This window comes from Polypterus senegalus, chromosome 10 (assembly GCF_016835505.1).
Source record: "Polypterus senegalus isolate Bchr_013 chromosome 10, ASM1683550v1, whole genome shotgun sequence".
Taxonomy (NCBI): Eukaryota; Metazoa; Chordata; class Cladistia; order Polypteriformes; family Polypteridae; genus Polypterus; species Polypterus senegalus.
Window position 1 is genome coordinate 130,352,501 of NC_053163.1, and position 15,063 is coordinate 130,367,563.

Here is a 15,063-nt window from a genome sequence, read left to right on the forward strand (position 1 = left end):
GACTGGCATTTCATTTTCATGAAACCTCCACTTACAATAAGATATTAAGCGTCCCTCCATTTCGTGTGTATTTTTAAATTCAGGTTTTTTCAATTTTAACCAGATCTGTTCTGTTTACGTTTGCTGGATGACCCACCTTTGAATGTGACATTCTGGTCAAAGCTTTCAGCTACAAACTCCAGCTGGAGATCAGCAGTGGTTCTGTTTAAACTGAGATAGCAGGATCTGAGAAGAAGTGGTCACTGAACAGGAGATGCCAGCCCTGAGTCTGTGTCCATGGTTCTCTACCAGCTCCACATTTCTGGACACTGCTAAGCTTCCCTCCTTCGTCTTTGCAAAACTGCTCCGACTTTGTCAGGCTGCATGTTGATTGTGAGCGAACAGCTTTCGTCAAGTGCAGCTGCAAATTCTCAGTTGGATTGATGTCTGGACGCTCACTCGGCCACTGCAGGACATTCCCATTGTTGTTCTGAAGCCTTTCTTGTGCAGCTTCAGCTTGATGCTTGAGGTTGTTGTTTTGCAGGAAAACAAATCTCCCATGGTGCTGTTTTTTTTTTTTTTTTGTAGACTGCATCAGGTTCTCCTTCAGGATTTTCCTTCATTTTGCTGAACTCATTTTATGCTCACAAACATTCCAGGGCCTCAGCCTGACACTGCCACCAACATGGTTCATGGTGGAGATGATGTGTCTTTGATAACGTGAATTGTTTGACTCATGTCAAAAAGAGCACTTACTCTGATGGCCAAACAGCTTCATTTGTTTCTCTCATTAGACCAAAGAACCTTTCTTAGGTAGCTGACTCTCGCCTTGCACCTCATGCAGGCAGGGTGGGCTCTGGATTGGGTTCAGTGGGTCTGAGAATGCTCTTTTATGGTTGGATTTTGTTAGGTAAGGATGATACTTTTAAAAATGGATTTGAAAACATTCAACCAGATACGACATATCTATTTTCTGATGCATTATTTTGCATCCATAGTGCAAAGTCAGTAAGAGCCGTTATGCAGCTGGAAAGGAGATGAATACTCAAATAGAATTTGCAGACCCCAGAGATCAACAGAAGGCCTGACAAAAACACACCATTGAAGCCTATAGGCCTTACAGTGTCTCTCTTCTATTGAGCTCAGCCTCCTTCATGTATCTGCATGCTATCAGTTTTTATTTTCGATTTTCTGTGCACTTCTGGGTTTGATGAACTGTGATAAGATTGAAAGCACAGGATAGACTAATTGTGCAATGCTCAGCAATTTAAAGAAGATTATTTCTTTAACTGATACTGACAGAAGATGAAAGGAAAGTGGTGTTGATTCTTAGTATCACACTATTGTACGCTTTATTCATTTTTTAAAATAATTGTAGATTTAAAATGATTATTTCCCTGGCGGGCAGCACGGTGGCACAGTGGGTAGCGCTGCTGCCTCACGGTAAGGAGGCCTGGGTTCGTTTCCTGTGTCCTCCTTGCATGGAGTTTGCATGTTCTCTCCGTGTCTGTGTGGGTTTCCTCCTGGTGCTCTGGTTTCCTCCCACAGTCCACAGACATGCAGGTTAGGTGCATTGGTGATCCTAAATTGTCCCTAGTGTGTGCTTGGTGTGTGTGTGTGTGTGCGCCCTGCCCGGGGTTTGTTCCTGCCTTGCGCCCTGTGTTGTCTGGGATTGGCTCCAGCAGACCCCCGTGACACTGTGTTAGGATATAGCGGGTTGGATAATGGATGGATGGATCTAAACTCACCGTTACATGCTTATTTAAAACTAAACATGTGCTGTGGGTAAGGATGGATTAGCAGCCTTGTACTTACAGTAAGCATATGCCAAACTTAGGGTCCTGATTCCTGTACCTTGTTCCTGTAGAAGTCCCCCTACTTACGAGGTGTTGATGTCAGTTACCCTTCTTATTTGTAGGTGTTGATTCTTATGCAAGTTCAGATTTTAAAAATTAGCAGCATGCGGAAATTAATGGAAATGTACAACAAACCCAGGGATCTGAATTCATTGGACAACCTGCTGACTGTCAGGTGTGGAGTTTGCATGTTCTCTCTGTGTGCTTGCAGGTCTTTTCTGTCTTTGAATACAAATCTGAGCAGATTTAACACTATTTAATTGTTTAATACTTTATAGTTTAACTAGCGACTGGGAATCCGATCGAAACGGGCTACATATTCTACGTTTGTGAAATCAATACTTTTTCTGCAAAGAATTATTTGTTTTTTAAAGTCCTTGAAATGATTTTGTTATCATGGCACTGATTTGTGCTTAAAATAGACCTTTTCGGCCGATGTAATGAAGAGGTTCCTGTTTAAACGGGGCTACGAGACGTGAACTCAGGTCTTCGGCGCACCTTATTTGATTTTTTCCGGCAGACAAATTTTCAAAACAAACCGTATTTTACGAGTCTAATCAGAGTCGGCGTAATAATTATGTTTGCGTGGCGGATTATGTGCTGCCAGTTCCAGACTGGTGCATGGTTGATTAGCGTCAACCACAATTCGTCCTCAATAATATTTGTGTGATTGCACATGGCAATGCCGCGCCACTGAGCATTTTCACGCCACAAGGCACGGGCTGCTCGATTTCTTTCAACCGGTTCTGCATTTGCGGCTGCTCGAGCTTCTTCAGTCGCTTGTGCACGGCAGGCACGATTTCTTTCAGCGTTAGTAGCATTCTGGAGCGCACGTTCTTCATCTGTCTTTTGTGTCCGATTTGCATGATTTGTTTCAGTGTTAGTAGCATTTGTAGCCAAACGGTGCTCATCCGTTTGTGTGCACGTTGTGTAAGTCTGGTCGCATTAGCAAGTTTACGTTCCTCGTCAGTCATGTGACTTCGTTTCCTACGCATCCTTTCCGCGGCCGCTGGTCTTCTGGCTGTTTTGCGATCGTCACTCATTTTAGATCTGAGATCGGCTAAAATTTAAACAATGACCGTTGTTAATACCCAGCCGGCATTACTCAGTTTGCCAATAGATGTCAGAAGGACGGATGCCAAATTGCATGGTTCTAACTTGTATTGAGTCGAGGTATTGACGCGAACACCATACATACGAATAGTATCAAATTATATATAAGGATACTTTTAAGAGTACTGCTGCATCTTTAAGACCTGGAAGTCAGATTGCTTTGCAGCTGGAGTGTTTATGAATGAGGGTCCCCAATGATACACTGGCTTCCTACTCACAATTGTTTCCAGCCCCCTGAATAGACATTGACTCCTGCACTGTTTTTTTTTTTTATTGTGGTTAGGTCCTTGGGTGACCCTGTTGTCACTTTCAGACCCTTCATTGTGTAGGCCTGAGCAGAATGTCACAAATCCCCACAATGGCCCTTGTAAGTTTAAAATCTCCAGCCTGTCACAAACAAGCAGCGGTAGCCTGCATCTCCACTTCGCCGTCACATTTACAAGGGGCTTCTCAGCTGAATACGGACGCTTAAATGGAGCTGGTCAGTTGATGGACACTTGGTAAAGGAGCTGCCTCTCTGGAAAGAAGTCCTTCTTTTTATTTTTTGATTAAGGATCTTTAGCATGCATCTGGGAAATGTTATTTGGGATTGAATGATGACTGTGTGAATCTACCAAGGCTGTATAGTTCTTTGTATTGCTTATATTTGGTGCTACTGGTTATTATGCAAATAAATATAATTACTGAGTAAAATAAATGTCTCTGATTGATTACCAGTGTTGCAGAGTGCTGGACTGGTCATTCCTTGGAGGCTCAAAGGACACTTTAGTGAAGTCCTGCATGGGCTAAAGTAAAGGAGTGAAAGTAAAGACGGTCCCAGTCAGAAAGCAGCCAGGTAAGAGGTCACAGGTAACGGTTTAATAGCCGATTTTCACATTTCTTCATAGTTTCCCATTAAGAAAAAAACCAAAGAGATTAGTTGGTACTTTTTGTGTTAGGTGCACGTCACAGGTGATCTGACAACACAATAAAACACGCGATTGTTCGTTTTTTGTGAATGGACTGCTGTGGCAGGTTTCTGCTGACCCACACTCTTTCCACTTCTTCGTGCTTGATTTAACTGGACTCCAATAATATTCAATTCTTTGGACATTTTCTTGTCTCTTTCCCATGACTTGTGCTTTTCAATCACCTTTTCATGAAGTTGCTTGGAGTGTTCTTTTTTTTTGTCTCCATTGCGTAGGTTAGACCACCAGGTGCATTCATACCTCAGTCAACTGAAACCACAGGCAGGTGGCCTCCATTGAACTGATGCTGTGGCTGCACCCGTGTGTCGTATTAAATCTGGGGGAATACGCATGTGATACATTCTTCTGAGTTTTATATCTGTAATTCATTTTGACCACTTTGCACAGATCTGTTTTCGCTCTGACATTAAAGGGTCTTTTTTGGGAGATTAGTGTCGGAAGAATAAATGAAGTTCAGTGTGTTATAACAATAAAATGTGGACACTTCCAAAGGGTGGAATACCATTTATATGCACTTTATAGCTGGATCTTTCAGAAGAACACGTGTAGCGACCACGGTTGAATGACGGTCAACTCTCAGACGAATGGTTTATGAATTTTATTATCGTTTCCGTGACCTTTTTCATAAACACAACGTAAGAGCTATAAAAAGGCAAAGTAAAAATAAAAAGCATGTAAATAACTTAACATAAACATTCGTAACCTTTGTTTTACATATAAGCCAGAAAAATTAAAACCTTGTTCACTTTTCAGCGAGGTGCTTGTTAGTTAACCCCATTTGTCGACATTTTCCTTTTCCTATTCCCGGCAAAACTGCACAATTAATTATGCAAACCAAAGACACCCAAAATAAAAGTATCAAAATAAAAGTCACGCAAACGCTGTGATTCAAGCCCTACTGAAGCATCATGTGTCCTTTACAACTCGTAATATGCTTTTAAACTTCTGTCTATTAAAATGTCGTCAAAAATAAGATTAGCCGACCCCGATTACCTATTGAGAGCCAATCATTGTTCGTGAAACTCGGAGATTAGGTGATTGGTTTTGCTATTGGTCCTTAGCACGACATGTGACCGTCTCCGACTTCGCTTTTGGTTTTTCTCTTTTACAGTTTGAATCCCCTCCGTTGTCAACTGGTCATAGTTAATTGATGGACTCTAGATATTCTTGGTTTTCGTTTATGTTTAATCAGTTTCTACCTTGATCTCCTTTTGTTTAAACAAATGTCAATTTTGCGTATACTAGTCCTGTATTTAGGGTATAATCTGTACTTGTATTTTATCTGAGAATTGTTCACAGCGCTCTGCTCCCGCACTGAGTGAAGAGCGCTATACACAAAATACGCGTATTTGTAATTGTAAGTGCAATTGTAATTGTATTACAATGAATTAGAGGCGCGCGGCTATTTCTAGATCGCTGCTGTATGTGAGACTTGATTGGTATTAAGTAGGAAGATAAAACATTATATGTAAAAAAGTAAAAAAGTCTTAACGAAGTAAAAGGCATTTTGTTCGGATTAAATGTATTTAAATAAAATTAAAAAAATATATCGTTTTAAAAATAACTCTAACAGGTACAATTTTCCCGAATGAACGCTTTACGGTGCATTTCAGGCACATTGGATTGACACCACGTCAATAAATAAAAGTGCCAGAGTAGACTTCCAGAGCGATGCCATTGGGGAACGTTTCTGTTTCGCTAAATCAAGATTTACACAAAGGTTCCAGAAAGAACCTTTTATTTATTTAGATCAAAAACAAGCTCCATACAGTAAATAAACATGTTGGTAACAGAATTATTAGAAGGTTTTTGAAGGCACACACACACACACACAAAAACCAACAACTTCATATTCAAAGAAACCTTCCCAGAATGAAATGGTCAAGCACCATAGTTCTACAAGGAACCACACAACCCAGTAAAGAACCATAAAATGCCTTTAAATAACCAGGACTTTTAAGAACTCCAAACTTAAGCCATCACGCCGGCCTCGCAGTTTTTTCGGCACGTATGTAAAACACGGACTTTAAGGAGCGCGAGCCCCTCAAATGACAGAGCCCTGGGGTGGGCGCCTACATCACCTAACAGATTGACCAGCATTAGTCAGGGGTATTAGTCTGATAATCTCGATTGGAAGAATATGGAACGCCATTTGTCCCAAAATGAAATAAATGAAATGGTAACTAAATGATCACAATGATATATAAATGAGTCATTCAATTTTTAAAAAATGAACAATGTATATGAAAGATTGATAGATTGATAGAAGGCAAAACCAGGTTAGAAAAGACCTTCTGAAATAAATAATAAGTAATTTTAAAATGTGCTGTCCAGAAATGTCCCATGTATAAATAGCATTTAAAAATAAGGTAATTCTTAAATAAAACTTGCAAAAGTCAAATTAAAATTGCATTACTAAAATGAATGAAACACTAATGCAGCCTTTCATGACAACTAGTAGTATTAAAATTTACTGATATTAAATATTGTGTTCTTTCTTAGTTATTTTACAATATAGTTCCGTTTTAAACAAAAAAAAAAACATTGGTTTAGCTTTTAAAATGAACACTCATTTCGTAGTATTCTAAGAATTACAATAAGAGACAAAGCCGCGCACTAAATATGACATGTCACTGCTTCAAACGGTCGATCTTGCACTTCTGTTTATTTGAAAGTTTTCACAAAGAACCCTTAGACCAGTGAAGTTTATAACACATATAGTAAAAATTACGGTAAGCTGATTAAAAAAAGTATTTTAGGACGCTTTACTTAACGTGTAGGGCGGCGTGGGGTTCTGCACATTTTCGTACGGACTGACATCAGTTAGAGGCTGTGAACGTGGCTCCTGGGTAGCTCGCCTTCACTTTGATGTTGATCTCAAGTCACGGAGCTGCTATATAAGAATAGGTGGTAACTCAACCTGTCGCTCCACTCTGACAGCACTCTGGCGACATAAAGACCACCGTATACAGTATCTCTGGATTTTGATGCAGCTTTACATGCGTGCAGGTTTCTTTTACATGAGCCGTGCATTTTTAGCGATTTATAGTCATCGAGGTGGTGCAGTAGCTTTAGCCTGGCAGCATCACAGCTCCATCACTGCGCGCAATTGACATCGGCTTGTTCTCTCTGTTTATTTATTTTTGCTGGCTGCTCTGCCTTCCTTCCCCTTTGTGTTGCATTAATTAATGTCTTTAGCTTATTCTGGTGTGAGTGAGTGTAATTATGGATGGGCTGAGCTGTCTCCCCGTCCAGGTTTGGCTCTTTCCTTGATAATAAAATGACCTCTGGCTTCCAAATGTTCCAAAACTTGGGTTTATCAAGTTCAGTAAGTGGATGAATGAGGTTTGAACGGATTTACATTTTCTTAAAAAAGATTGTGGCTTACTATGGCGTTATTTCAGTGCCACTATTCTGAGCGCACGTAAAAAAAGATTGCAAGTGCAAGTGTTGCATTTTGAAGAGAAATTTATTTTGAGCGTACAAAAGCTGAATTTGAGTGAACAAAATTCATTGCTGCGTGCAAAAAATGTATTTCAGTGTTTGCGCTTATCCATATACACACACACAATAGCACCCTCTCGCTCAGTTTTTCATTTGCGCTTGCTCGCAATGTGTTGCTTGCGCTCACAACATTCTCTGCTGCGAGCGCTCAACTCTCTGTACACCGTTATAAGTGTGCCACAAAACCAACCAATCACAGACTTGGTTTCAAAAATTCTGATTGGCTCTTACGGTCTCCAATCAGCTCGCTAGCTGCTGCATTCGAAACAGTCGAAATGTAGCTAAATCAACTAAACTCAATTAAACCCCAATTTTAAAATAAAATAATTAAAGATATTATCCGCAAATTGGGGTTTAAAGTTTAGCTGATTTATTATTAGTCCAATGTCCGGAATTAGTTCAGTTAAACCTCAATTAAACCCCAATTTTAAAATAAAATACCAAAGATATTATCCAAATTGTGGTTTAATTGAGTTTAGTTGGATTTAGCTACATTTCGACTGTTTCCGGAATGCAGCAGCTAGCGAGCTGATTGGAGACCGTAAGAGCCAATCAGAATTTTTGAAACCAAGTCTGTGATTGGTTGGTTTTGTGGCACACTTATAACGGTGTACAGAGAGTTGAGCCGCAGCAGAGAATGTTGTGAGCGCTAGCAACACATTGCAGCAAGCGCAAATGAAAAACTGAGCGAGAGGGGTGCTATTGTGTGTGTGTATATGGATAAGCGCAAACACTGAAATACATTTTTTGCACGCAGCAATGAATTTTGTTCACTCAAATTCAGCTTTTGTACGCTCAAAATAAATTTCTTCAAAATGCAACACTTGCACTTGCAATCTTTTTTTACGTGCGCTCAGAATAGTGGCACTGAAATAACGCCATAGTCGTCAGACGGAGCCTAGACTCGCATCTCCAGCCCTGATTGGTGGCCCCGTTCAGGAGCCACGCCTCGTGCTCGTAATTGACAGGAGCAATCGGAAGTGCCAGCATTTCAAGCCTCAGTGGCAGGTGAGACCCAAACCACAGATATGTCTGTGTTCACGCTCATCTTCCTAGTGCAATAGTTTTCAAACCGTGGGGCCGCGGCCCCTCTCAGGCTAACCATTGGGTATTGCGACGGTTCTGAAGAGGCTGACGTTCTTTAAAAAAAAAGAATCTCAGTTTTAAACATTTTGGCTCAGACATGGGAAGGGTTATGATGTGAAGAAACTCCTCAAAATTGGTTGGTGTTAAGAGTGGTGTCCAGCAGGGGTCAGTTCTACAGTAGATTAGCTGCTGTGTTTAATATACTGTATATGATTTGGAAAAGAATATAAGTAACAAGCTGGTTAAGTCTGCAGATTTTGCCAAACTGTGTGGATTGGCAGAATCTTGATTCTGTTGAATCGTTACAGTGTGACTTGGACAGCATACAGGCTTGGGTAGATTTGTGGCAGATGAAATTTAATGTTAGAAAATTTAAAATATAATATGAAGGAAATAAAAATATTGGGTTTGAATAAATAATGGGAGGTCTGAAAACTTGGAAGTACCCCTTGTGAGAAGGTCCTAGGAGTCACAGTGGACTTGACATTATCAAATACAATACAATACAATACAATTCAGTTTATTTTTGTATAGCCCAAAATCACACAGGAAGTGCCACAATGAGCTTTAACAGGCCCTGCCTCTTGACAGCCCCCTAGCCTTGACTCTCTGAGAAGACAAGGAAAAACTCCCAATAAAAACCTTGTAGGGAAAAATGGAAGAAACCTTAGAAAAGGCAGTTCAAAGAGAGACCCCTTTCCAGGTAGGTTGGGCGTGCAGTGGGCGTCAAAAGAAGGGGGTCAATACAATACAATACAATACACAGAACAGAACAAATCCTCAATACAGCATAAAAATAAAATTTTTAGAAGTACGGAGCAGAATTTAACAGTAGATGATATCACATAATAAGATTTGGATATTTGTAGAGCCCTGGAGATCTCGTCCATCAAGCTGCCTCCCCCATTTGGCCATTCCACGACTGAAACAGTGCTGGGCCAGCCAATCCGATGAAAGGACCCCTCTTTCTCATGATTCCTGCGATCCTCCATCAGCGATGACATTACCAAATCCCAGACATTCTTCTGAAGCCATTAAGAAGGCTAACAGAATGTCATGATTTATAGCGGCCTGATGTGTAGAGAACAAGTCAAAGGAGATCAAATATAGAAACTATACTGGGGGAGTTGGTTCCCCTTGGACATGTGAAATGTCTAATTACAGATTAGTACTCATCTATAGGCATACATTAACTGCTGGGACTCATAAGGCTAGAATGGTGAAGTACCAGTAAGAATTTATTCACTTCAAACTCTTATTATAGATTAGGACAGCACTTCACCAGTAGTGCGGTACACCAGTAGGTATCTGGTGGTATTTGAGGATGCAAAAAATAAATAAAATCAATGAGTAGGATTTGGACTTTAAAGGACCTTTGGTTACATGGGTACCCAAATGACGTCTCCATGCTGGGTTGTCCTTCAGCTCCATCGCTGTGTCTCACAGAGCTCCCAGTTGGCCTCAGTTTCCTCTGACGTGTTCATGGCCCATGTCAAATTGAAAACTCCCCCTTTCCTCAAATAGAGTCCAGGGTAACAGCTGCCTCTCGTGCTCCACCACTTTGAGCCTCGTCAATGCCAAGGTCGAGAGCACCCAGGAACCAAGGCCGATACCGAGGGATTCTTGCGCCAGAGAGCATCTCCAGTGAGTGCCATCTTTCTCACTCCCTCCACCGACATGAGCAGCCTGCACAGCATGTCTGTCTCTCTGTCTCTCAATTCTGGTCCAACTGACATTACAATATATATATTTTTTAATTAATTTTATTACAATCAATACATAGCAATCAAGTTTTTACAAAAAAAAAGAATTATGTTAAGAACAGATCGATCCCCACCCCTGAGAGAGATAGCAAGCCAAACGGCGTAAAATTTAAGGCTTGTAAACATACCTAAATTAATAAATTCTATGTGCTTTATAAACTTATTTTAAAATATTACTGATTAGATCCTGCCATGTTTTGAAAAAAGTCTGTACGGATCCTCTGAGTATTTGATTTTTTCCAATTTCAAATAATATAACACATCAGTTTCCCACTGACTTAAAAGAGGAGAGTTTGGGTTCTTCCAGTTTATCAGAATAAGTCTGCGTGCCAACAGTGTAGTGAATGCAATCACAATTTGTTTGTCCTTCTCCACTTTAAGCCCCTCTGGAAGAACCCCAAACACAGCTGTTAATGGGTTAGGAGGGATTGTGAGTCCAAGGCTGTCTGAGAGGTGATTAAAAATTTTTGTCCAGAATGATGTTAATTTGGTGCAGGCCCAGAACGTGTGACCCAGTGAGGCTGGGGCTTGGTTGCAACGTTCGCAGGTTGGATCATGCCCTGGAAACATTTTGGAGAGTTTTAGTCGAGACAGATGTGCTCGATATATAATTTTGAGTTGTATAATTGTATGCTTTGTGCATATGGAGCTCGAGTGAATTCTCGACATTACAATATTTTTAGATATTGGTGAACTAATATAGAAAAATATACAATCAGGAACAAAGTCAGTTGTTAACAATACAATAAACATTTTAGGGTTATTAATATTGTATGGTTTTGGTTCAGACTGGAGAGGGTCACAGGTGGCCGAGGACTGTCAGAGGAGGATGCCAGGATAAGCCAGACGTAAATGCAGCTCTTTAGAGGGGCACAGGAGGAGTGGGTGTGTGCAGACACTTAAGGCCATGTCGTATTGATTATGCAGCTTTTCCAGCTATTTTCAGTTGTAGCCTTCATTGGAGGCAGTGGGTGGCACACTCCTGTGACATTTGACATGTCAGTCCAACTAGTTTGTGACTCACAACAGGTTTGGTTTTGGCCTTGGTTTAGTTGTGGCTGTGTGTGCAGGAGAGATGACAGCCAATGAATGCTCCGATGGAAGTATAATGCCTAGAATGGAGCAATGAGGAATAAGGAACGTAGGTGTGTTGAACTTCACTCGTCTGTCTAAAGAGCCTAAAGACAAGGTGTCATTATGTGACTTCTAGTTGTCTGGGCTCAGGGCCCAGCCTTAACAATTGACTTGGGCTTCTTTTCTTCTTTTTTAACCTGAAGTCTTGTATAACGTTATAACTGAAGTCTCATATAGCTTTTATCTAAATTCATATTTTTTTTTTTATTCAATTAATTAAAGTATGGAAGTTTTCAGCTTTCTGATTTTTGCTCTTTTATGAAAGCACACTACTTTTCTTACACTAAAAAATAATCCTTACAAATATTTGGCGCACATAAGAAAAGTTTAAAGGCACACAGCTACACAAAATAACTTTCTGTAATCACTTGTTAAAATCTCCAAATGCACTTTGAGGGTAAGTGGTGGGGGGAGATGAAGAAATATCACTTTGAGTTGAACCTAATAAGAGTCGGGTGTTTCAAAACGTTTCAGTTCTTAGAGATGTTATGTCAAGAATAAAGGCCGAGAAGCCCTGATCTAGAGATATCACACGATGGTTAGTCACGTATGCTTTGATGAGGAGGTCTACTATTACTTACAATCATGCAGTGTCATCACTGTTAGTAGTAATCAAGATGCACTCTGCAGATTTGGCTTTATATTAGTTGGGGGGCTCTGACCAGAAAGTACAACGTTTTGGAGGCCTTTGGGTTCAAAATTTTTTCAAACGCTTGTCCTAGTGTGGAGTCACTCACACATGATATCCTTTGTTTTGTGAATGTCTCCCTTCTCTGTGCACAACACCTTAAATATGTTAAAAGACAAGAACCCTGGATGATCCTGAGGTCCGACTAGGCCTGGAGTGTAACTTGAGTGAATGTGTTTCCTCCATTGTTGTCCAGTGTTCAATTTAACCTTTTAGCAATGTTGCCCATCAATGCCCTTTGTTTTTTTCTCTTATTTCTTAATGTAGGCGGAGATGAGATTATTGGTGGTCACGAGGCTCGACCCCACAGTCATCCCTACATGGCCTACCTGACAATGATTGAAAACAATGGTTCTTTTAGTTTCTGTGGAGGTGTTCTCATTCGCAAGGACTTCATCATGACTGCTGCTCACTGCAATGCCTTGTAAGTTTTAAAATGAAATTTCACAGTTGGTTACTAAGAGCTGCCAGCTCCTCGGTTTGCTTAGTACTGAGTGATAAGGTGCTCTTCGACTGACAAGCTGTTGAATTTTCGAATTTCTTCATTGAGAGTACAGTTTAGAGAGCACAGACTTTAGTTTGAGTTTATTTTTCTTTTCCTCATTTAAACTCATTTATTGTTCATACCCACTTAACTAGCGTAAGATTAAAAGGTCCACAGACCACCCCAGTATAACTGGCACAGGTGCCAAGGCAGGGCAGAGCAGGACACTTGTCCATCAGAGGGCACATTGCCACAGTCATACAGGACAAAAGCAGTGTCTCCTTCTAAGGTGACATGTTGTTAATTTTGTTTTAAGCAAGTAAAGTATACAATTATTACAGTGTTGGCCTGTCGGCTCCTATGGTGACACAATTGTCTCCAACTTTAATCTCTTTATTGTGTAGACCAGGGGTCCCCAACTCTGGTCCTGGAGGGCCCCACTGCCTGCCTGCATTCTAACACTTTTCATAATTAGTGACATCTTTTTCCTGCTAATCAACTTCTTTTAAATGTATTTTAATTGACTTGTTTTTTAAGATTTGTTCCCCTGAATTGCTTCATTTCTTTCCTTAAATGGCACCTAAACAGAAATGAAATGTGAAGCGAGTGAGCCAACAGAGCACCAACTAAGTCAGGGCCTCAAACTTTAACCAATTTCACTCCAACCAGTTGCTTAATTAGACGCCGATTCTTGTTGTTAATTAAACCCATTCTTTAATTCCATGGCTTGTTGCTGCTCTCATTGTGCAATAGCAGACATTTCTGAAATATTCTCTTTCCTAATAGCACACTGGTAAAATGTTTTGGGGACCTGAGAAGATCAGGATTCCTGAGACCTACATCTTTCTTTCTTTTTCAGATACTGTATGATGGACACCATTTGCTGGTTATGTTTTGGCTCAGTTTGTATCTCATTAGTTTGGCTGCTAATTAAGGAAAAAGAAACAATTAAGGGGCCTGAGTCTTCAAGCGCGAGTCAAATAAAATGAATTCAAAAGAAGTTATCTAGCAGTAGAAACAGGTCACTAATTAAGAAAAGGGTTAGAATGAAAACCTGCCGCCACTGAGGCCCTCCAGGACCGGAGTTGGGGACACCTGATGTAGACCTTAATAAAATGTCTTAAATCCCATACATTTACTACTCTGTGATCAGGTCCTTTAGCAAGTCCTCCTCCCTGCCCTTCTTTATCTAAACCTCAGACAATTAGACAGAGTAAAAGAACAGGCAGGAGTTAAGTTATTTAATGTTAATAAAATGCCCAAAACACATTAAGGTAGCACATTAAAATGTGTTTGCTGACAAACCGTACCATTACAGCTTACGTAGCAGTGCAGGCAATTTTCTGCTCATCCTGAATTGACTGTTGAAACAGGCCACATGCCTGTCTCAATATGGCTGTCAAGATAGAGTTGTTTTCATCATGGTCGTCTCTTCATGGCCAGATGGCGAAAGAGATAGGGCAGGGGATGGGGGGCTGTTGAGGCAGGGTGACCAACTTTATACCATTCCTACCACAAGTCATGAGCCAGTAGGGTGCTGTAGTATAGAATGGCCTCTGATTTAAAACCAATCCTAAACAGACATACTGCAGACCAATAGAATTAGTTTACCTATCCCTTCCAGGGACATCTACCAATAAAAGCACTCATCTTCCAGTTGCTTTGTTTAGGCAGTTTATGGCCTTCACACAGGAGGTGGCTTATATGTTCTAAGTCCAAACACAGTCACCCTTGCCAAGCTGGTCTGATACACACACACCCCACCATAAATTTCACATTCAATCAGTCCTAAAGATTAGGTTGAGCGGGTTGGCAGGTGTGACCAGTAGGGGATGCTGCATCACCCTAAATCCCAAACACAACCACACTATACAAGTCCTGGGTTCAAATAAAACAGGTTTATTAAACCAACATACCCTACAACAAGGTTCTTATATGTCGGGTCTTCACAAATATTCTCTTCTCCTTTCTCTTTCTTTTTCTCATATTCCTCCACTCCCCCCAGGCAAGTGTTGTCCAGCTTCTCTTCCAACTCTGACTCTGTGGATTCCTTTATCTTTGATCCAGGAGTACTTCCGGTGCTAGGGAATAACCGAATGGAAATAAAAGTCCCTGAAAGTGGGGATCACAATCGCTCACAGCACCCTCTGGTGGCACCTCCAGGAACTCAACAAGGCTGCCCCATGGGACTACAGTTCCCAGCATGCTTTGTGAGTGTCCATGCAGGTAGAGCTGCCCAGGGATGCTGCCAGCTGACATATCAGTGGAGCATGCAGCCCTGACCAGCTGTCTCCCCTGGTTCTTCTGTCTCACCAGCCTCCCAGCCAGGTATTGTTCTCGATCTGACCCTGCTGGGAATTAGTTGCTAACTGGCATCTTCAGCCATCTTCTTTGCTAGGGTAGGGAAACACGCTGTCTGAGCTTCCAATGGACTGGCCTCCTATGTAGGTAACCTTGCCCCATCCTGGCTGGAATGCCCACCCCAATG